This window comes from Stegodyphus dumicola, chromosome 1 (assembly GCF_044657685.1).
Source record: "Stegodyphus dumicola isolate Sdum_Otavi_A_Nest chromosome 1, ASM4465768v1".
In the NCBI taxonomy this organism is placed as follows: domain Eukaryota; kingdom Metazoa; phylum Arthropoda; class Arachnida; order Araneae; family Eresidae; genus Stegodyphus; species Stegodyphus dumicola.
The window spans coordinates 191,862,202-191,888,211 of record NC_140768.1 but is presented as its reverse complement, the minus strand read 5'-3'; the positions used below and the strand labels follow the sequence as shown (position 1 = coordinate 191,888,211).

At 32.0% G+C, this 26,010-nt stretch overlaps 1 protein-coding gene across 2 annotated transcripts in view; it reads left to right on the top strand.

Annotated features, from left to right (window-relative positions):
* The window catches only part of LOC118204938 (histidine triad nucleotide-binding protein 1-like), a 62,181-nt gene that overhangs the window by 7,269 nt on the left and 28,902 nt on the right, over positions 1-26,010 (top strand). The window lies entirely within an intron of this gene.

Sequence of the window (26,010 nt, the reverse complement as noted above, 5' to 3'; positions counted from 1 at the left end):
ATTTTTAGTGCACCTCCATTTTTCAAAATGACTGTTGACTTTTGCTTATTAGCTTCTCAAAAAATTAGTAGGCAACAAGTTGGTAACTTTTCAGAGGGGAGTGCTGATAATTCGCAAGTACCATATATTTCAATAATGAAAATTAATACTATGACATTCATAAAACTATGTTGAAATGTAAGTATGAATAAGAGCATCAATTTTTAAATGATATATTTACAATAAAGTGCACTCACCTGAAAAAGAAAAGCATATTTTTGTTCTCACTAATACTTCTGATCTGAATTTCAGACAGATCAAATCTTTAAACTATATCATGGTCAGGAGGTAGATGGTTGTGCCTGTCTTTGACCGGAATGGGTGACAGTACAAGTTTGCCCAGCCCCATCCCAATTAATACAGGATATCCCAGTAAGTGGATCTAAAGGTCTCCTACTTATTTTCCCCTGCCATCAACCTTTTGAGAGGAATAATATTTTAAGTGTTCCCATGCCCCAAAGATATTATGCACTTATAAACAGCCATACTTCTTTGGGATTCTAACCTGGGTCCAGGGCTATAGCAACTGGTGTTACTTTCACTAACTGGATGCCAAAAAACTGGTACATCAATCAATTACTCACAGAAAATAAACTCCTAAGATTGTGTGGGATTTCATAAGAACAAACACCAAGCTTTCTGCAAAATATTTGTAATTTTATTAAAATATAGGATATCTGTGCTGCACAATATATTCCATCCCAAATGTATTTTACCAGCTTAGAGATCTAGTGTTTAACATGGCTGTCTCAAGATTCCAAACGCAGAGGAATATTTCTCTAACTGCAGTTTAGCTTATACAGACTTATATGCACACTTTTCTGTTGAAAATGGTAAAATTCATGAGAATGAATGTAAAACATTAATGAATGGATGTGCACCTAGCAGTAACCTACGAGTAATATTTATAGACATGCCATGAATCTCATGAATTTCAGCTAAGCAACCGTGTACCATATTAGAGCCGACAGAGTCTCTTATAGACATGTAATATCTATAGATTCATCAGGCTATCTTCATACACAGCTCCTTCATTTGCCTGAAAATCTGGAAGCATAATTAGTCAAATTGTAAGGCTTTATGTTTGTTAATCTGTTCTGTTATTATTTGTATCTTTACTGTCACTTCTATTTTCTTTGGTTTACACCATGGCCAGGGACTTGATAAGGCCCTAAGCTGTTTGAGATATGGAGCTCTTTATAAGTCCAGATATTATATGCCAATGCCAAATATGATTTTCGGATACCTAGAGGGATTTTTAGGGGGCCCCCAAGAAAGTGGAGGCCCCAAGCTACAGCTTGTGTAGCTTATACATAAATCCTGTACATATCGTGGCCTTATACATAAATCGTGGCCTTCGGGAACAAGGCCTTACAGCTGAGTGATGTTGAGTGTGTAATGTCATCAAAAGGAGTGCATCCTTTCTTTGGGGATGAGGGCAGTGCTGGGTCAAAGGTTTTCAGTCACCATTTTATGCATTAAATTTGAGGTTTTTGTAAATTTGTGGGTTGTTCCAGAAACAATATAATGCCTTACGTGTGCTTAGTGCCACGATGTAATGGAAATTACAAATCTGGACCTAAAGTGCATATTTTCGCTTTTCCTAATGATACCGATCTGAAAGAAAAGTGGATCCATGCAATAAAGCGGAAGGCCTTCATTCTAACTAAAAACAGCAGGATGAGCTTTCATTCTTATGATTTCATTGATATTTAAAGAAAAATTAAATAAATTAAATATTCGATATGTTTAATATGTCTCTTTTTAAAGCCAAAATTATTTCTAATGAAAAACTAGTATAGAATATAAAAGTGAACAATAGCTAGTGTAAAATGTAAAAGTAAACATAAATCATTGCTGATGTAAATAAGCAGTACAATAAGCTTTTGTTTTAAAGTGATTTCTATAATTTTGTTAATAAATGCATGTTCCTTCATAAATTGCATGTGAATATTCTGATGGCTAATTAAGTGCATAATACTACATGATTATTTAATTTATAGTAAATTTTACTTCATATACTGCAGAAATGCTTGTGCATTATGAATATATATTAATCACAAGCATCAAATATTCAGTATAAAATTCACTGCTCAACTGTAAAGCAATAATCAGGAAAATATACAGAATCTGGAACTTAAAATAGATTTATAATATCTAATTTTATTTCGGCTTTTATTTTTAATGCACTTGCCGTTATAGTTTTAGAGAAAGTAATAATGTTTCTCCTTTAAAAATTCAAATTTGTGTGCTTATAATATTGCTACGAATTTGGTATTTAAAAAGCTAATGTTCAGCTACAACAGTCAAAAGTCGTTAATCCGGACTCGTCGGGACTTTGGCGATTCCGGATTATCGATTTTTCCAGATTATAGATCATCAGTTTAAATCTCGTAAGATGGCATACAGAAATTCTAAAATTAAAAATATGAAACCGTAATTTATGAAAATGTAAGAACAATTATGATCTAAAAAGTATCAAAATTTACAAAAAAAAAAAAAAAAAAAAAGCTTAATATTTATTTGTTTACTTTATTAAACATTTCTTTCAATGTAAGTTATTTAAGTTGCTTCGTTTTATGTGATAATATTTTCTCTTTAATTATATAAACAGACATAATTTCTTGTTCAGTTACAAAGTTCCGCTGTTCAAGTCCCGTTAATTGCTGTGCCGAGAATACCGACTAACTTGTCAATCGAAATTTTTTCGTTTTCACTAACCTCTCTGTCACATTCTTCATGTCTTTATCCATTTTTTGCAGCAATTCCACTTTTTGTTTGATGGACATCGAAACATACTTTCGTTTTGTAGATCCTTTGAGAGCTCCAGAATCAGAAATTCTTTTTAACATAATCGAAAGTTCAAGTTTACTTTTATAGTATTGCTCTTACAGTCTGCAAAAAATAATAAGCCGGATCCAATTTGAAAATTAAGGATCAACGCAATCATCAACATTAACTGAAATAGATAATTAGATAATTTTAGCTTATACCGTCTGTTATACATAAAATGCGCACGCGAAAACATATTCTGCACTTGCGCACACGCATATGCGCAGACGTAAAAGGTCTTACGCGCACGCGTAAACGCCTATGCGCATGTGTCAACGCGGCGCATGCGCAGAAAGTTTTTAGATTTGAGGTCCGGATTATAGATCATTCCGGATTATGGGTGTCCGAATTAACGACTTTTGACTGTATAAATTAAATGGTTTTATTTCCCACGCAGTGCAGCGCGTGACTAATATTAAAAAAAAGCTAAGCCGGAAAATTGAAAATACAAGAGCGCGTGCATTAAACATTTATTAAATATCTCTTTTTGATTTCAAGAAAGTACTAGAAAATTCTCACGTTCTATTTTAAAATCTTATCAAAGGAGGAAAACCTCTCAGTTCGTTGTAATTACTTAGTTTGCTGTTGTTTAGAAAACTGCTCTTGTTGACCGTAGCGAATTCGCGGATTAGGTTTCTTTAGCTGTTTTGAATTAAGTTCTCTTGAATGTTTGAGTAGTTAAAAGATAACTACTGTGAGATATTGTAATACTGCATGAATATTTTAGAAAATTTCAGCATATTTGTTGTGATAATAATAAATTTTTGTTCATTTTTCATCGGACTTGTGCATTCATTTCGTAACGAAACCGTATGCATGCAACAATTTTTGGTGTCAGGAGTGGGGTTTGAATGCCAATAACAAGAGCAATGGAAGAACAATTGAGGCAGCTCATCAGTGCTTTTGCTGCATTCCAAGAAAAGATGGAAGCTGGCCAAACAACTTTTAAAGAAGAAATTAAAGAGAAAATGGATGCTGGTAAAAAATCCGTTAAGGAAGAGATGAAATCTGTGAAAGATGAGATGAAATCTGGTCAGAAAAAGTTGGAAGTAACTTTTAAGAAGACATAAAAGCTGTACAAGAAAAGATTGAAGCAGATCAAGATGAAATGAAAAGAGAAATAACCTACATAATAGAAAGTAAATTTGAGGCTATGGAAGACAGAATAGGAGCTGTCGAAAATACAGTCAGGCAAATTAAAGAAAAGATTTCTTCTGTCAAAGATGAAATAGAAGATAGAGTGTCGGCTGTGGAGCAACGAGTCGAAGGAAGAGTTTCGGCCTTCCAACAACAAATTGAAGAAAGAGTTTCTGCCGTCCAAGGACATATTCAACACCAAATCAAAAAAAAAAAAAAAAAAAAAATTGATGGCAGGATTTATGCAGTTGCCAAAGAAGTGGATACTTTAAGGAAATTCGTAGCAACAGCAGGGAGCAATTCAGATGGTTTTAAATGTTTACCCATGCCAGCTCGTCCCTCACTGAAGCTATCCACTTATGATGGGAAGACCTCCTGGCAAGTGTATCAGACTCAATTTTCTATAGTTGCGGATGTGAATGGATGGGATTCCCAAGCTAAGGCCTATCATCTTGTCGCTTCTCTGAGAGCAGACGCATCCCGAAAATCAAAGGCTAGATTTCGAGCTCTATCTGGCACTGTGGAGCTGCGCTTTGGCGAGAAATGTTTAAAAGATTATAGCAGGCTCCAATTAAAATCCCGTCAACAGAAGCCCACTGAAAAACTTCAAGAGCTCGCCATGGATGTGGAAAGGCTGTCACATCACGCCTTTTCGGAGTGCCCGACAGAAACAAGGGAAATCCTGTCCTTGCAATATTTCATCGATGGCATCCGGGACCCTGAAATACAGAAAGCACTGCGAATGGCAGATGTTAAAGATTTGAAAATCGCTTTAGTGTACGCCATGAAATTTGAGGCAGCCCAGCAAGCCACCCGTCGAGACCATCCAGTCAGAGCTGCTCAAGTTCAGAAGCCAGGGGATCAAGTCATTGCTTGTGTAGACGATTTAACTAGACAATGGGATCAAGTCACTGCTTGTGTAGACGATTTAACTAGACAATTGAATGCCTTGAGACGGAATATTGGTGATAAGAAACCGACGGTAAAGTGCTGGAACTGCGGTGCTGAAGGACACATACGACGAAACTACAGAACACCCTAGGGCACGGATGTTAAGACCGCTCCTAACAAACAGCAGGAAAACTAATTAGTGGCCATCTCGCAGGGTGGAGGTTGCCAGATAATGAAAAGCCCCAGTTTAAAGCGCTTCAAATTTCTGCAGTGAGAGGCGGCAGTAATGGACTTTTCGTAATAGGACATATTAATGGAGTTTCCTGCAATAGGACGATAGATACAGGAGTCAACGTTACCATCATCCGAAAAGATTTGGCTCAACAAATGGGAAGCAAACGTATCTGGACGCCGTCTTGCGTTACCCTCCAGACTGTGTCCGGTGAGAAGATCGACATCGACGGAAAAGTAAATGTTAACATCACGTTTGGAAGTGCCGGTTACCATCACACGGCATATGTAGCAGAGATCACTGATTCTTGCATACTCGGATTGGACTTTCTAAGGAAATAGAATTTAATTTTTCCTTGGACTTTAAAAATAACGAATTGCATTCTACATCTGAGGACATAGCATTATTTGGAGTTAATGATGAAGTTAAATCTGTCCATAAAATCATAGCACAAGACAATATCACAATACCGGCAAGAATAGAAATTTTACTTCCTGGATCCATAGCCGAAAACAGAAATTTTCACTACGGTAACATAGAATATCCCAATAACTGTAATAGCCCAAAAGGAGTACTAGTAACCTCAAGACTCGTCGACCTATCCAGAATGGTAATCCCGGTGAGAGTCGCCAATGTAACTGAAAAGGGGAGAATTATTAAGAAAGGTGAAATGGTTGCAGCATGTACTCCAGGAACCACCGTTGAAAGAAAGAGTAACATCAAAGAATCCGTGTCCTCAGAGAGCATTACATATGAGTTATTGCAGACTGCGCAATTAAACGATAAAGAGAAGAATGCTGCCGATTGCATCATTAAAGATCTTCAAGTTGTTTTCTCCCGCTCGTCCTCAGATGTGGGTCGAACTAGTTTGACACAACATAGAATAGATACCGGTGATCGTCCCCCGATCAAGCAACATCCAAGACGTCTACCGTTTGCTAAACAGGAAGAAGTGCGCGAACACTTTTAAAAGATATGGAAGAAGGCAATCGAGCCTTCAGTAAGTCCATCGGCATATCCCTTCGTCCTTATCAGAAAGAAAGACAGCTCAACAAGATTTTGCATCGACTATCGCCGGTTGATTGAGGTTACGAAGAAAGACAGTTACCCTCTTCCTAGAATTGACGACATTCTAGACACACTTTCTGGAAGCAAGTGGTTCTCGACACTTGATTTAAAGAGTAGGTATTGTCAGGTAGAAATACAGCCTGGAGACCGAGAAAAGACAGCATTTACTACGGGACAAGGGCTTTGGCAATTCAAGGTGATGCCGTTTGGACTGTGTAATGCGCCGGCAACATTCGAATGTCTTATGGAGACTGTTTTGAAAGGCCTTTCTTACGAAGCCTGCCTGATATACCTGGATGACAGCATCATCGTCGGAAAGAGTTTTGAAGAACATTTAGAAAATCTTAGTAAGGTGCTTCAGAAACTGAAAGAAGCCAATGTGAAGCTGAGTCCCGCTAAATGCAAATTGTTCTGAAAGGAAGTGACTTATCTGAGACATGTCATCTCTGCAGAAGGTGTGCACATGGATCCTGAAAAGGTATCAGCGGTTAAATCCTGGAAAAGTCCGGAAAATGTCCATCAGCTGAGAAGCTTCCTAGGGCTTTGCACCTATTATAGGAGATTCGTGAAGGGCTTTTCTTCCATCGCAAGACCCCTTCACAAGCTGACGGAGAGCAAGCAAAAGTTCTTGTGGACAAAAGAATGCGAAGATGCATTTAACAACTTAAAGAAAGCTTTAACATCTGCTCCAATCCTGACGTATCCTCAGCTCGACAGACCATTTATTCTCGACACGGACGCAAGCAATGAAAGTGTCGGTGCTGTTTTGTCCCAAGAAATAGACGGCCAAGAACGTGTGGTGGCGTACTGGAGCAAGTGGCCTGTCTAAACCGGAGAGGAATTACTGTGTGACCAGGAAAGAGTTGCTCGCCATAGTCAAAGCTGTAGAACATTTCCATCACTATCCATACGGCAGAAAATTCCTGCTCTGCACCGATCATGCATCATTGACCTGGCTTTTAAATTTCAAGAATCCTGAGGGTCAAATAGTCAGGTGGATACAGAGACTCCAGGAATATGACTATCCGTTATTGTAAGGGATCATCACACAGAAACGCCGACGCCCTGTCTAGAAGACCTTGCCAAGAAAGCTGCCGATATTGTTCCTGGGTCGAAGCGAAATACGAGCTGCTGACTCCGATCGCAAGACAAATTACATCAACGTCGGCTGATCGAGACACGTGGAGTGATGATGAAGTCAATAAAGACCAGCTGGAAGACCGCGACATTAAACCCATAATTGATTTAATGGAGTCATCAAACAGAAAACCTACCTGGCAGGACATTTCTATCTGTAGTCCTACAACAAAACAATACTGGGCACTCTGGGATTCACTTCACATTCGAAATGGCGTCCTATACTGGAAATTCAAATCGGATGATGGGAAGACGTTCTGATGGCAACTGATTCTTCCAAGATCCCGGATTCCTGATGTCCTTAAAGAACTAAATAGTTTTTTGGAATAATAAAGACCTTGCAGAGAGTACGTGAGCGCTTTTACTGGAATAATGCAAAGGATGACGTGCAAAAGTGGTGCCGATCATGCGATGCCTGTGCAGGTCGGAAAGGACCAAGGAAACGCAGCCGAGGCAAGCTGCAACGTTACAACGTAGGTGCACCGTTTCAGAGTATTGCCTTTGACATCTTGGCACCTCGGCCATGAACTGCTGATGGCCACAAATACATACTCGTTGTCATTGCTTACTTCACCAAGTGGCCTGAAGCGTATCCCGTTCCTGATCAAGAGGCTGTCACAATAGCTGAGGTGATGGTACAGCACTGGATTTCCAGGTTCGGAGTGCTTCTTCAGTTACATTCCGATCAGGGAAGGAATTTTACGTCGGCAGTAATCAAAGAACTCTGCAAACTACTCGGCATTGACAAAACCCAAATGACACCATTACATCCCCAGTCGGATGGCATGGTAGAGAGGTTCAATCGAACCATTCTTAGGAACCTCTCATTAGTGGTTTTCAAAAACCAACAGGATTGGGACAAGAAATTACCACTGTTTTTACTGGCTTACCGCAGTGCTGTTCACGAGACTACCGGCTATTCCCCATCACAGATGCTCTTCGGTCGTGACCTTTGTCTGCCTTGTGATCTCTTGTTTGGTCGCCCTCCGGATGCTCCTTCATCGCCTGAGGAATAAATTCAAGATCACCAGGCCTGGTTTGAAGTGATGCACAACTTTGCACGAGAGCGAGTCAACTTGGCAACGGAGATGATGAAGACCCAATACGACACAAGAGCTACTGAACATCAATTCCACGAAGGAGACAAGGTGTGGTTGTGGAATCTGACTCGACGGAAGGGACTCTGTCCGAAATTACAGTCACCTTGGGATTGTCCGCACACAGTCCTAAACAGGCTGCATGACGTCGTGGTTTGGATTCGTAAGTCTTCGAACTCTAAACCTAAAGTCGTTTATTACGACAGGCTAGCTCATTACTATGAACATAGTACGTAATGTAAATAATTGTAAATAGTATAAGACCACGGTCCTTTTTGTTTCTAAATGTGTATTTAGTATTTGATTTGTATTTTATAGCATTTGATTTGTTTTATTTATTGCATTTATTGTTCATGTTGTTTATTATTGTAATGTAATGCTTATTATTGTATTCATGCCTTAGTTATAAGTTTGGCTTCCTGTGCAGGGATTGTACTGCCCGGGACGTGCAGTCCTTGGGAAGGGGGCAGTGTTACGAATTTGGTATTTAAAAAGCTAATGTTAGTTCAGTTATAAATTATGGTTTTATTTCCCACGCAGTGCAGCGCGTGAAGAATATTAAAAAAAAGCTAAGCCGGAAAATTCAAAATACGAGAGCACGTGCATTAAACATTTAATAAATATCTCTTTTTGATTTCAAGAAAGTACTAGAAAATTCTCATGCACGATTTTTAAAATCTTATAAAAGGAGGAAAAACTCTCAGTTCGTTGTAGTTACTTAGTTTGTTGTTGTTTAGAAAACTGCTCTTGTTGACTGTAGTGAATTCACGGATTAGCTTTCTTTAGCTGTTTTGAATTAAGTTCTCTTGAACGTTTGAGTAGTTAAAAGATAACTACTGTGAGATATTGTAATACTGCATGAATATTTTAGGAAATTTAAACATATTTGTTGTGATAATAATAAATTTTTGTTCATATTTCATCGGACTTGTGTATTCATTTCGTAACGAACCCGTACACACGCAACAATACCCTTTCAACTCATTTTTTTTGTCACATTTTCAAATTTATTGTGAAAATTGTAGTTATATTAAAAAAAATATAAACAAAACATGAAAAAATATTGTTAAACCAGTTGTTTATAAAACTTAGAATTATTTTTTAAAAATTTCATTTTTAAAATTTGCTGTTATGTTTTCCATATTAATATTTTTACTCTAAATAGCTTTTTTTTTTTTTTTGTGTATTCCTTGAAAATCTAAACAATCTGTGCTTGGAATATTGTATGCTTCTGTTACTAGATACAATGAAACATTTTGTTGTCAGGATTAGAAAAAAAAAAAGGGGGAGTCTTATTAATTTAAATACATTTTTAAAAAGATGCATTGTATGTGCAGCTTTGAGATTTTTCATATATATTTTAAAAAGTTGCAGTTTAGCCTATAAAAAATTTCGATAGTTTGACGATATTGTTTAGTAATGTGTCCCCTTAAATAGCTGTTTGAATGAAATGATATTAGACTTCACTGTATAATGATGTGTTTAAAAGATTGTGCTTCTTAAATGTGTCTGGATTGTTTCATTTTCGGGATATGTAGGTATGTGATCTCCATTTTCAGCCAGCTGAGAAGTTCCTGCGACAAAAAAGATAGAAGTGCGACAAAAAAGATAGAAGTAAAAAATGAAAATCTTGCTGCTGTTATTTAAAGTAGCATGATGGAAAAGCAAAAGTATAATGAAGACTGGGAACTGCTCACTTTGAATGATTTGTGCAATAAAACAACTATGCTACAGCTTTTGAATTTTTGGAAATTTTTGAAAATTGAAGATTATGTCTTGATTTTTAATAGTCAAGTTGAACCTGTATCTCAAATACAATATTTGATAAAGATTAATAATGAAATGTTGGTATAAGCATCTAATCATACTTCTTTGGAAAGTATTGGTAAATTTAAATTTCCCATGAAAATTACTAGCATAAATATACTAAATGAAGTCTTGAATGAAATTAAACATACTAGCAGTAATGAAGATGAATTTATAAGACTAAAACTCTTTGTTGCATTAAATATACCCTCTGATATTATCTGCATTGATAATATATATATAAAAAAGAAAATGTTATTAAATTTGTAACTGAACAAATCTCAATTCTTCTCCAAACTGCAAAAATGGTATAATCCATTATAAGCCGGCTTATAAGAATTATAAGCCGAATAAAATAAAAACATCTGCCCTGAAGATAAGGATAGTGCTGACAGATCAATTTCCAGTTCATTGCACGCCGCGACGTTTCCCCCTCCCTACTAGCGTGAAATTGATAAACAGATTTCAGAATGGTTAGAGAAACAAAGGATATGCCTTTATCCATTTTTTGCAGCAATTCCACTTTTTGTTTGATGGACATCGAAACATGCTTTCGCTTTGTAGATCCTTTGGCAGCTCCAGAATCGGAAATTCTTTTTGACATAATCGAAAGTTCAAGCTTACTTTTATAAAATCGCTCTAACAATCTGCAAAAAATGATAAGTCGGATCCAATTCAAAGATTAAGGAACAACGGAATCTGCAACATTAACTGAAATAGATAATTTTAGCTTAGCTTATACTGTCCGTTATACATTAAATGCATATGTGCATGTGTAAAGGTATTATGCGTTTACGCATGCGCAGAAAGTTTGTAGCTTTGAGGTCCGGATTATAGATCATTCCGGGTTATGGACGTCCGGATTAAAGACTTTTGACTGTATGTGTTCAAAACAATTGGGTTGCACAAAAAGTGCTGAAACATGTATGTACTGTTCGAAATTTCAGCATGGTGATAAATCATCTGAAATCTTGTCAGCTTCATTTTATGCTGTAAAGGATCTGCATTCTCTTGAAATACACAATCTTTCAAGTGTGGCCATAATTTATGTCAAAAAGCCGTAATGCCAAGTACTTTTGAAAAACAAAATCTAAAGCTGAGTTCTTCAGGTTTTCAGTGACTTTGTTGTTGAAGTGTTACTAGAAACCCATAATAAAGGAAAACTAAACCATGCAGAAGCTACAGTGGAGTATATCCATATATTTTCCACAGGATTTAGCATCATGAACATTAAGTGTCCATAGAAAGGCCAGCACTTGAACAACAAATTAAAAACATACTTGAGCAAAAGTGAGAGTGATGAAAAATACATCTTCTTGAATAAATTTTTGAATTGGCTAGATGCTTGGAAGCTGATGAACAATGACACATGGACATTAAGCAAAGGAATTCATTAGGCAATAACTTTATAACAACGTATGCAATAATCGAAATTATTTTGTACTGCATTTCCGAACTCGAACTGAAATATATTCCAGGAAAGTTTCAAACAGACAATCTTGAAGCTAGGTTTAGTCAATATGGGCAATATGCCGGTGGACAGATCATCTATCCACTCACCAAATATTTGAAATTGAAAGTAAAATTCGACTGATGTCTTTGATGAAAATAAAGCTGAAAAGTAAAAAACGTAGAATTATAGAAATTGGTGATTTAAGTGTTGCAGAGAACTTTATAGAACCCCAAAAAATTTATAACGAAACCTCTTTAAATAATATATTTGTATCTGATAATGACATAGCAGCATTTGAAAATGATTTGCCTGTGTCTGTATATTTAGGAGGATACTGTGTTAGAAGTGTTCTAAAAAAATTACAATGCACATTTTGTGAAGAATACCAGTAGTAACCGGAGGTACTCGGTAGGCGGAAGTGACGTCACAGAAAAGGGGCGTGGTCGCCGCCATCTTGAATCACGTGACAACCGGAAATGACGTAGATGGAAGGAATGACGTAGATGGAATGACATCCTCAAGGTTTCGTTTTGATTCTGTGGCAACGATTTTATGTCTCAAAGTTTTTATTTTTTGTGGCATTGAATATATATTTTTAGGTTTTGTGGCAATGAGCTCTTAACCACGTGTTTGGAATGACATCACTTTTAATTTATTTTTTTTAATTATTTGACATGTGATTAATATTATTTTGTTATTTGATTAATTTTTAATACGTCAATTATTTTAACTTTTTAATTATTAACTATTTAGTACATCATTATTTTACTTATTACCTTTAATGAATTTTTGTGGAAATTAATATTATTTTCCCTGAATTTTAAAAGTAACTCCACCGCTGGGATTCGAACTCGCTATCTCTGGGATGGGAGTCTAGCGCTTTACCGCTCGGCTACCTGTCCTCTTATCAGACTTGTTATTTGAAACTCTCTTTGTCCCTTTGAGTTTTTGCACCATTGATGACATAAGGCTGAAAGTCTGCGCATGCGCTTTGACATGAAAACCGCGTCACACATTTGTTTTTACACGACGGCTAGGATTTCTTTTGGCTTCTTAATCATTACTTTATTCATTGCTGTTTTAAATGTAAGATTTTCCCACGGTTTAATTTTTTTTATTATTAAGATATTTTTAATTGTTTTCAATTTTCATCTCATTCTTACTTTTTTTAAGTTATTAGTTAATTTATTAATTTTTATTTTATTTTTTTCCCTTTCCCAAACATAAATTTTATTTTTAACTTCAACAAAAGTGAATTTAAATTTTCTTTTTACTTTTTATCTTGCAAAGTTTATTTTTTTTTATATTTAATTTTCTTTTTGGTTTTACAAAAGTAATATTTATTTTTACGAATTGAATTTTTCCTTTTCACTTTTTTATTTTGCAAAAGTTTTTTTTTTTTTTTTTTTTTTCCAAAATTTTTTCCTTTTTGTATTTTTACTTTATTTTAATTTTTTGTTTAACTTTCTTTTTGGTTTTACAAAAGTAATATTTTTATTTACGAATTGAATTTTTCTTTTTCACTTTTTTATTTTGCAAAAGTTTTTTTTTTCCCAAAATTTATTCCTTTTCGTATTTTTACTTTACTTTATTTTAATTTTTTGTTTAAACTTTTTTTTAGTTTTACAAAAGAAATATTAATTTTTCCAAATTTAATTTTCCTTTCTGCTTTTTATTTTAAAAAAAGTTGTTACTACATTTTTAACTTAATTTTTTTTACAAAAGTAATATTTAGTTTCATAATTTTAATTTTTTTGAGTTTTTTGTTTACACAAATGTTTTTTTTGTTACATTTTTATTTTACCCTTAACTTTTTTCCCTTGTTTTAAATACAATACGATGTTACATTTCCATTTCTCCAAAAGTAAACTTACCTACATTTCTGTGTCTTTGAAATTTTAAGCTGGAATTTACATGCATATAACTTCACTAGATAATATTTTCTGTAACATTAAGCCAATATACACAATGCTCTTTCTATATAGTTTAACTGGAATACTACATTTCTTACTTTTTTTACTACTAAGTTGGAGATACTCAGAACTTTTCCTTCTAATGCATTGTACTAACTATTAATGCCTGTATTAACTTTTTTGGCCAACTATACAAAACTTTGTTGATTCCCTTTTATACGTCTTACTTTTATTCAAAGGATTCACCAAACTATGTCTGACAAATGTAATTTTTACACTTTCCATTTACACATTCACCCTTATATTTAACTTATAAAACATATTCATGCTGTATTTCTGATTCCTTTTTCCCACAATAAATACAGACTTACACATGTTTCTTTATTGTAAGACTTACTAACTTTAAAACAAATCTTACAAGGAGCAATAAATTTTCATGGTATGAAGCCCACTCAAACCAATGCATGGAGCATTTCTATCCAGTTAAGTTTAGATACATACCAATAGTACTTCATTTTTTCTTATTTTACTCTACAGATATTTATACATATATATTCAGAACACTCCCTTTCATTCAGTAAGATTCATTTATACTACTAACACAAATTTTGCTAACTCTTTGAAATATTTTACGAAAATATCTTGTATTTTCTTGCACACATCCTACTTAAATCACCAAACATACACTGAACCTTGATTTTTCCTTCATGTGAAAACGTCACTCGGATTTTTAATATGATTCCACCATTTACCGCAGAACTTTATAAACACTACTCTATTTGAACTTATCACAGCCTAACTCTCTTAACAAGGTACAGAAGATTGAATTATATTTTAACTACAGAGAAGAATATCCACATTGTAATGAATTATTTTAAATTTGAATTATAATCACATTTTGTGAAGGAGAACTTAAAGTCTATAATACACATGGAATTAATATTCAGCCATGGAAATGAAACTTTATCGCCTTTTTCCCAATTTGGAATATAAAAATTTGTTAACTTGGAATATTTTTAACGTATTCATTGTAACTTAACTGAAAAATACTCATATTTCCCATTGTCAATAATTTATTTAGCACTGAACTCTTACAGCCTTTTGAGAACGAAATTTAATTTATCATACCTGACAAATGACTCCTACATAGTTATGATACATTACACGAAATACTGAGTAGAGTTCCAAATAATGATCTAACATAGTAATTAACATAAAAGACCTAACACAAATAATTTTAAGATAGAAATTTCAAACTGACATTGCTTACTAATGAACTTTTACAGCTTTTTTTGACTGACATTTAACTTCTCATAGATAATAAATAAAATTACACACAAATAATTATTCAAAATAGGTAATAATGACAGAAAGTCCATATAATGATCTACTATAGTCACTAACTTTAAAAATTTTAACGCATTTCTAATATAAGAAAGACCACACTTTTTTGAAAAGCATTATTTTAATTAAACATTGGAGCCACGCAGTCCTGCGCACATGCATAACATCTTTATTTATCATGAGCATGACACATAATAAGTAAATAAAATTTTTACAAAGTACGAAACACATTTCTCTTTTAACTGAACTGTACTCTTAAGAAAAATGCAGTACGTAATGCTTAGAACACCCAGGGCCACAGTTCCTCATTTCCCCACGCATTGACCAAAATATACATGTACTTTAAAATCAGTTAAACAAATTCAAATGTTAGTATTCAAAGAGGAATACTTCACAAATTAGATGAAAGAAAGGTACACAATGAACTTGAGTGAAAAATACACAAAAGCATGTAAGGACCGAGAAAAAGATGTATTCGTGGAGAACTTTTTTAAGATAAACTTGCTCTATTTTTGCACATGGGTTACATTTTGCATTTCAGATTAAGGAAACATTCAAGATAATTCCTGTACAACTAGGGATTTTATTCACACTTGTTAGTACTGTAATTTATTAGAACAGTCACAGACATATAGGACAAGTATGCCATTTCCAAGGAAAACAATTTTCCCAAGCCAGACTTTAACAGTGAAATATAAAAGGGAATAAGAATATCCCATATTTCAAACAAAATTAGTATCTGAGTATGCAAAAACATGAACAAGAAACGAATATTTTTTCTGAAAATGTTCCGAATGGTTTAAGTCAGGACTAGTTTCATGAACAGAGCATGAAAAATAATGATGAATTTTTAATTTTATTTTGTCTGTAGTACATTTACTTATGCTAAAATCTTCCATTTTGGTTGACTGTACTTTACATTCAGACCTAAGTTGATAAATCAGAGTGATTTTGTGTTTTAAAGCTTCAAATTCAGAAATACTACAACTCAAAAGCAAAAAGATTAAAACGACAAGAGAATATACTGCAAGCAAGCGAACGTGATAAATGACTTTTTGGGCTGAATTTCATGAATTCATAGATGGGGTGCAAAATTTTAATGCACTGTATATGAACTATTTTTCAAATGTATTACGATCACCAACTTTACATAGACTTTAAGTAAACATTTCATGTTAATTTACAATTTTATCTATGTATTTACTAAATTTTTGCATTTTGTTTATAAATATAATAACAAAAGGACATAAGAGAACATTTGTTTCTTGAAAATGTCCATAATTTTACCCAACTGTTATTTCTTTCATAGCTTTGAAGTAACCTATTAAACACATAGTTATCTTGTATTGACCAGACAGCCGTTGGTCTTGCCAACGTCTGAGGGAAGTCACAAAGCTACAGAATTTAAGTAATATTTTACCAGTACGGAGAACTTCTTACGGCGTTTTCGATGAAAATTGACCGAATTTAGTAGTTCATTACTAACCTAGGAGCCTTTAACTATTTTTTTTATTCGAAAAAAACACACCAGAAATTATCATCAAGATTTTCCATACAGATATATTGTACAACTTTCCATGCCATTACATTTCAAATGAAATTTGATTCATTGTCAGATAGTTAAATGTTTGTTATTTTTTCGCATACGAATGCATTTTCGTGTCTCACATACGCTCATTACATATGATTTAACAAAATTACGAACAAGTTAGAAGTTAAATGAATATTTCCTGAAATACTGTACATTTCATTCCGGAAAGTTTACATGAGTACCTTCATTTCGAAACCCCTAATGTTTCTTTTCCTGAATTCAAAGTAAATTTTGAGTGTAGAATTTTCAGTTTTGACAGAAGTTATTTGTAAGTGGCTGTGATGTGTTCGTGTTTTCATAAACCGTTTTTTGTGAAACACCCTATTGGTAACCTTTAGAACAGTTTAAATATTACCATTTTTTACCTTACTGCCACTGCAAATCATTGAATTTTCAAATATTTTCCTTTTTTATCGTTTACAGTGCCTCGTAAAGTCTTGAGAACAAATTTTTACTAAATACTTATATCATTCGATTTAATAATTTTGTTACACGTTTGGAAGATTTAACTTCACTATCACGCTAAACCAGAAGTTAAGAAAAGAAATGTAATTGTTATCTTAGTATTCTATGGGGATAGATTAATTTTCTCTGACATTGACGTATTCGTATGTAGATAATAGAGACTTTTAACCCAGCTCATACAGACTTGGAATATTTTCTCTAAGTCACCACGATGACAGACTTGCATTGTCATAGACGTTTTTCTCGTGAAATATATTTCTTTCTTAAAAGTTTATATACTAATTTCTTTAGAAACATGTCTAAGAAAATACCTCATCTTCATAAGAAACATCAGATTTGATTTAAATTAATAATAAAATAAGAATCATTAATTTGTAAATATATTTCTCTTTGACTCAAAAGTTTCTTTATCATATTCGAAATGAACAATTAATTGTACATAACTAATATATTGTATTGATGAACCAGAGTTATATTTTACCTTACTGCATTATATTTCAAAGTGAATGTGTTTTATTGCATATTTTAATAAAATCTTAAAAGCTTAAATGAGTGTTTCATTACAAAATTTGTACTTTCTAACTTCATTCTACTGAAACGAAAACATTCATAACTTATTACGAAGAAAAAGTTTTACATATTATACTTTTTGATTAATTTTCATACCACAGTATTATCTTTGAAAATTTGTTTCCTAATCCACTGCTAATATATTACTAATTTTCGCTCTTTCAATACAATTCGTACGTGATAAAAAAACTCAGTTTAGAAACTTTTTTCCTTAACGCCTTGTATTGCATTGCTGAACCGGGGCCATGCTTTCATTTTTATTACATATCATGCGAATATTTTAAAAAAAGCATATTTTTTCCTTCTGTTAGCACAATTTTAACCAGCATTTTACTATTACAGAGACTTCTTTAGTAAAATTTCAAGGGTTAAATTGATCGTTTCATTATTAATTTTGAAGATTCTGGATATATCCTATTTAAAAGTTCATAACCGATTAGCAAAATAATTTATATATGTACTTTGTTGTCCTCTTGGTTAATTTTTAAAGCGTTTTTCAACTATAACACTTGATTTCTAGCGAAGTATCGAAATGATTATTTACTTTCCACTTTTTCCAAAGAATTTCGTAGACACATATGTTCAGTACAGAATATTTTCCTAACTTAAAAATATTATTACCAAAATAGAAAAATATGCAAAATTTTCCTAAAAATTTATATATTTGTTTTTTAAAAACATGTACACGAATATCCACATTTAATTACTTAATGTGTACTTTTCTATATCAGAACTAAAATTTCGAACGAAAATTTTTTAAATAATGTCATATTCCATAAACTGATGTTTTCTTAAAATTTTATTGTTCAGAGTGTTAGTCAATTACGATAGAATGCCGGATTTGTTCTCTTTTTTCAACATTCATATGAAATTCGGTATTCCAAATCCCTCACGCAAAATGTAATTTTTCTATCAGTAATAGGAAGACGAATGGAATAAATGCAGGTTATGCAGACATAAGATAAAAAATCTGGAAGTAAAAGACATTCTCCAGATCTAAACAATTCAGTAGAATGTGCAAATATTCATCCTATTCGAAGCTTATTTTTTCAATTACATAGAATATAAAATGTAAATTTAATAAAAAGAGATATAATGAAGATCAAGTATTCTGCAAAATCTGGATGGTAATTATACAAAATTAGTTATAGAGCAGGTTTTCGTAAAAAGTGGCTCCAGCGGAGGAAACACGCCGGCAGTCTTCTGAAGCTCTAAGTGAGCACCTGATCTTTGCTCTTACAAAAGCTAAGTAGAATTGTAAATTCTACGTAAGAGCGAAGATCAAATGACCACTTAGAGTTTCAGGAGACTGCCGGCGTGTCTCCTCCGCTGGAGCCACTTTTTACGAAAACCTGCTCTATAACTAATTTTGTATAATTACCATCCAGATTTTGCAGAATACTTGATCTTCATTATATCTCTTTTTATTAAATTTACATTTTATATTCTATGTAATTGAAAAAATAAGCTTCGAATAGGATGAATATTTGCACATTCTACTGAATTGTTTAGATCTGGAGAATGTCTTTTACTTCCAGATTTTTTATCTTATGTCTGCATAACCTGCATTTATTCCATTCGTCTTCCTATTACTGATAGAAAAATTACATTTTGCGTGAGGGATTTGGAATACCGAATTTCATATGAATGTTGAAAAAAGAGAACAAATCCGGCATTCTATCGTAATTGACTAACACTCTGAACAATAAAATTTTAAGAAAACATCAGTTTATGGAATATGACATTATTTAAAAAATTTTCGTTCGAAATTTTAGTTCTGATATAGAAAAGTACACATTAAGTAATTAAATGTGGATATTCGTGTACATGTTTTTAAAAAACAAATATATAAATTTTTAGGAAAATTTTGCATATTTTTCTATTTTGGTAATAATATTTTTAAGTTAGGAAAATATTCTGTACTGAACATATGTGTCTACGAAATTCTTTGGAAAAAGTGGAAAGTAAATAATCATTTCGATACTTCGCTAGAAATCAAGTGTTATAGTTGAAAAACGCTTTAAAAATTAACCAAGAGGACAACAAAGTACATATATAAATTATTTTGCTAATCGGTTATGAACTTTTAAATAGGATATATCCAGAATCTTCAAAATTAATAATGAAACGATCAATTTAACCCTTGAAATTTTACTAAAGAAGTCTCTGTAATAGTAAAATGCTGGTTAAAATTGTGCTAACAGAAGGAAAAAATATGCTTTTTTTAAAATATTCGCATGATATGTAATAAAAATGAAAGCATGGCCCCGGTTCAGCAATGCAATACAAGGCGTTAAGGAAAAAAGTTTCTAAACTGAGTTTTTTTATCACGTACGAATTGTATTGAAAGAGCGAAAATTAGTAATATATTAGCAGTGGATTAGGAAACAAATTTTCAAAGATAATACTGTGGTATGAAAATTAATCAAAAAGTATAATATGTAAAACTTTTTCTTCGTAATAAGTTATGAATGTTTTCGTTTCAGTAGAATGAAGTTAGAAAGTACAAATTTTGTAATGAAACACTCATTTAAGCTTTTAAGATTTTATTAAAATATGCAATAAAACACATTCACTTTGAAATATAATGCAGTAAGGTAAAATATAACTCTGGTTCATCAATACAATATATTAGTTATGTACAATTAATTGTTCATTTCGAATATGATAAAGAAACTTTTGAGTCAAAGAGAAATATATTTACAAATTAATGATTCTTATTTTATTATTAATTTAAATCAAATCTGATGTTTCTTATGAAGATGAGGTATTTTCTTAGACATGTTTCTAAAGAAATTAGTATATAAACTTTTAAGAAAGAAATATATTTCACGAGAAAAACGTCTATGACAATGCAAGTCTGTCATCGTGGTGACTTAGAGAAAATATTCCAAGTCTGTATGAGCTGGGTTAAAAGTCTCTATTATCTACATACGAATACGTCAATGTCAGAGAAAATTAATCTATCCCCATAGAATACTAAGATAACAATTACATTTCTTTTCTTAACTTCTGGTTTAGCGTGATAGTGAAGTTAAATCTTCCAAACGTGTAACAAAATTATTAAATCGAATGATATAAGTATTTAGTAAAAATTTGTTCTCAAGACTTTACGAGGCACTGTAAACGATAAAAAAGGAAAATATTTGAAAATTCAATGATTTGCAGTGGCAGTAAGGTAAAAAATGGTAATATTTAAACTGTTCTAAAGGTTACCAATAGGGTGTTTCACAAAAAACGGTTTATGAAAACACGAACACATCACAGCCACTTACAAATAACTTCTGTCAAAACTGAAAATTCTACACTCAAAATTTACTTTGAATTCAGGAAAAGAAACATTAGGGGTTTCGAAATGAAGGTACTCATGTAAACTTTCTGGAATGAAATGTACAGTATTTCAGGAAATATTCATTTAACTTCTAACTTGTTCGTAATTTTGTTAAATCATATGTAATGAGCGTATGTGAGACACGAAAATGCATTCGTATGCGAAAAAATAACAAACATTTAACTATCTGACAATGAATCAAATTTCATTTGAAATGTAATGGCATGGAAAGTTGTACAATATATCTGTATGGAAAATCTTGATGATAATTTCTGGTGTGTTTTTTTCGAATAAAAAAAATAGTTAAAGGCTCCTAGGTTAGTAATGAACTACTAAATTCGGTCAATTTTCATCGAAAACGCCATAAGAAGTTCTCCGTACTGGTAAAATATTACTCAAATTCTCTAGCTTTGTGACTTCCCTCAGACATTGGCAAGACCAACGGCTGTCTGGTCAATACAAGATAACTATGTGTTTAATAGGTTACTTCAAAGCTATGAAAGAAATAACAGTTGGGTAAAATTATGGACATTTTCAAGAAACAAATGTTCTCTTATGTCCTTTTGTTATTATATTTATAAACAAAATGCAAAAATTTAGTAAATACATAGATAAAATGGTAAATTAACATGAAATGTTTACTTAAAGTCTATGTAAAGTTGGTGATCGTAATACATTTGAAAAATAGTTCATATACAGTGCATTAAAATTTTGCACCCCATCTATGAATTCATGAAATTCAGCCCAAAAAGTCATTTATCACGTTCGCTTGCTTGCAGTATATTCTCTTGTCGTTTTAATCTTTTTGCTTTTGAGTTGTAGTATTTCTGAATTTGAAGCTTTAAAACACAAAATCACTCTGATTTATCAACTTAGGTCTGAATGTAAAGTACAGTCAACCAAAATGGAAGATTTTAGCATAAGTAAATGTACTACAGACAAAATAAAATTAAAAATTCATCATTATTTTTCATGCTCTGTTCATGAAACTAGTCCTGACTTAAACCATTCGGAACATTTTCAGAAAAAATATTCGTTTCTTGTTCATGTTTTTGCATACTCAGATACTAATTTTGTTTGAAATATGGGATATTCTTATTCCCTTTTATATTTCACTGTTAAAGTCTGGCTTGGGAAAATTGTTTTCCTTGGAAATGGCATACTTGTCCTATATGTCTGTGACTGTTCTAATAAATTACAGTACTAACAAGTGTGAATAAAATCCCTAGTTATACAGGAATTATCTTGAATGTTTCCTTAATCTGAAATGCAAAATGTAACCCATGTGCAAAAATAGAGCAAGTTTATCTTAAAAAAGTTCTCCACGAATACATCTTTTTCTCGGTCCTTACATGCTTTTGTGTATTTTTCACTCAAGTTCATTGTGTACCTTTCTTTCATCTAATTTGTGAAGTATTCCTCTTTGAATACTAACATTTGAATTTGTTTAACTGATTTTAAAGTACATGTATATTTTGGTCAATGCGTGGGGAAATGAGGAACTGTGGCCCTGGGTGTTCTAAGCATTACGTACTGCATTTTTCTTAAGAGTACAGTTCAGTTAAAAGAGAAATGTGTTTCGTACTTTGTAAAAATTTTATTTACTTATTATGTGTCATGCTCATGATAAATAAAGATGTTATGCATGTGTGCAGGACTGCGTGGCTCCAATGTTTAATTAAAATAATGCTTTTCAAAAAAGTGTGGTCTTTCTTATATTAGAAATGCGTTAAAATTTTTAAAGTTGGTGACTATAGTAGATCATTATATGGACTTTCTGTCATTATTACCTATTTTGAATAATTATTTGTGTGTAATTTTATTTATTATCTATGAGAAGTTAAATGTCAGTCAAAAAAAGCTGTAAAAGTTCATTAGTAAGCAATGTCAGTTTGAAATTTCTATCTTAAAATTATTTGTGTTAGGTCTTTTTTGTTAATTACTATGTTAGATCATTATTTGGAACTCTACTCAGTATTTCGTGTAATGTATCATAACTATGTAGGAGTCATTTGTCAGGTATGATAAATTAAATTTCGTTCTCAAAAGGCTGTAAGAGTTCAGTGCTAAATAAATTATTGACAATGGGAAATATGAGTATTTTTCAGTTAAGTTACAATGAATACGTTAAAAATATTCCAAGTTAACAAATTTTTATATTCCAAATTGGGAAAAAGGCGATAAAGTTTCATTTCCATGGCTGAATATTAATTCCATGTGTATTATAGACTTTAAGTTCTCCTTCACAAAATGTGATTATAATTCAAATTTAAAATAATTCATTACAATGTGGATATTCTTCTCTGTAGTTAAAATATAATTCAATCTTCTGTACCTTGTTAAGAGAGTTAGGCTGTGATAAGTTCAAATAGAGTAGTGTTTATAAAGTTCTGCGGTAAATGGTGGAATCATATTAAAAATCCGAGTGACGTTTTCACATGAAGGAAAAATCAAAGTTCAGTGTATGTTTGGTGATTTAAGTAGGATGTGTGCAAGAAAATACAAGATATTTTCGTAAAATATTTCAAAGAGTTAGCAAAATTTGTGTTAGTAGTATAAATGAATCTTACTGAATGAAAGGGAGTGTTCTGAATATATATGTATAAATATCTGTAGAGTAAAATAACAAAAAATGAAGTACTATTGGTATGTATCTAAACTTAACTGGATAGAAATGCTCCATGCATTGGTTTGAGTGGGCTTCATACCATGAAAATTTATTGCTCCTTGTAAGATTTGTTTTAAAGTTAGTAAGTCTTACAATAAAGAAACATGTGTAAGTCTGTATTTATTGTGGGAAAAAGGAATCAGAAATACAGCATGAATATGTTTTATAAGTTAAATATAAGGGTGAATGTGTAAATGGAAAGTGTAAAAATTACATTTGTCAGACATAGTTTGGTGAATCCTTTGAATAAAAGTAAGACATATAAAAGGGAATCAACAAAGTTTTGTATAGTTGGCCAAAAAAGTTAATACAGGCATTAATAGTTAGTACAATGCATTAGAAGGAAAAGTTCTGAGTATCTCCAACTTAGTAGTAAAAAAAGTAAGAAATGTAGTATTCCAGTTAAACTATATAGAAAGAGCATTGTGTATATTGGCTTAATGTTACAGAAAATATTATCTAGTGAAGTTATATGCATGTAAATTCCAGCTTAAAATTTCAAAGACACAGAAATGTAGGTAAGTTTACTTTTGGAGAAATGGAAATGTAACATCGTATTGTATTTAAAACAAGGGAAAAAAGTTAAGGGTAAAATAAAAATGTAACAAAATAACATTTGTGTAAACAAAAAACTCAAAAAAATTAAAATTATGAAACTAAATATTACTTTTGTAAAAAAAATTAAGTTAAAAATGTAGTAACAACTTTTTTTAAAATAAAAAGCAGAAAGGAAAATTAAATTTGGAAAAATTAATATTTCTTTTGTAAAACTAAAAAAAAGTTTAAACAAAAAATTAAAATAAAGTAAAGTAAAAATACGAAAAGGAATAAATTTTGGGAAAAAAAAAACTTTTGCAAAATAAAAAAGTGAAAAAGAAAAATTCAATTCGTAAATAAAAATATTACTTTTGTAAAACCAAAAAGAAAGTTAAACAAAAAATTAAAATAAAGTAAAAATACAAAAAGGAAAAAATTTTGGAAAAAAAAAAAAAAAAAACTTTTGCAAAATAAAAAAAGTGAAAAGGAAAAATTCAATTCGTAAAAATAAATATTACTTTTGTAAAACCAAAAAAAAAATTAAATATAAAAAAAAATAAACTTTGCAAGATAAAAAGTAAAAAGAAAATTTAAATTCACTTTTGTTGAAGTTAAAAATAAAATTTATGTTTGGGAAAGGGAAAAAAATAAAATAAAAATTAATAAATTAACTAATAACTTAAAAAAAGTAAGAATGAGATGAAAATTGAAAACAATTAAAAATATCTTAATAATAAAAAAAATTAAACCGTGGGAAAATCTTACATTTAAAACAGCAATGAATAAAGTAATGATTAAGAAGCCAAAAGAAATCCTAGCCGTCGTGTAAAAACAAATGTGTGACGCGGTTTTCATGTCAAAGCGCATGCGCAGACTTTCAGCCTTATGTCATCAATGGTGCAAAAACTCAAAGGGACAAAGAGAGTTTCAAATAACAAGTCTGATAAGAGGACAGGTAGCCGAGCGGTAAAGCGCTAGACTCCCATCCCAGAGATAGCGAGTTCGAATCCCAGCGGTGGAGTTACTTTTAAAATTCAGGGAAAATAATATTAATTTCCACAAAAATTCATTAAAGGTAATAAGTAAAATAATGATGTACTAAATAGTTAATAATTAAAAAGTTAAAATTAATGACGTATTAAAAATTAATCAAATAACAAAATAATATTAATCACATGTCAAATAATTAAAAATAATAAATTAAAAGTGATGTCATTCCAAACACGTGGTTAAGAGCTCATTGCCACAAAACCTAAAAATATATATTCAATGCCACAAAAAATAAAAACTTTGAGACATAAAATCGTTGCCACAGAATCAAAACGAAACTTTGAGGATGTCATTCCATCTACGTCATTTCCGGTTGTCACGTGATTCAAGATGGCGGCGACCACGCCCCTTTTCTGTGACGTCACTTCCGCCTACCGAGTACCTCCGGTTACTACTAATACCTTTCCTTAAAAAAAGAATTATCATTTAATGAAAGTTTCATTCATATTAGACCATGGTAAACTCTTTTATCCATCAAAGTATGTAACAAATGTTGTTTTTTATAATTATATTATAGTCCAAAAGATGTATTCAGATTTCGAAAAAGAAATTTGGAAAGGTCAAGATCAGTGGAAAGCAGCTTTTAATGTAACATCAGAAAATCTGATGAAGGAGCAGTTTTTACCGAAAGAAAATTGCTGTGAAAATGGACATATGTATGAAGAAAGCTCTAAAAATGTTAATTTAGTCATCAACAAATGAAATGCTTAAAAACTGTTATAAGAAAGAAATGATTTATTCCAACAAGAGTCCGTTAAAAAAAAAGATGTCAAAAAAATTCAAGACAGTGAGCCACTAACAAAAAAAAAAAAAAAAAAAAAAAAAAAAAAAACTTAACACATTAGCAAA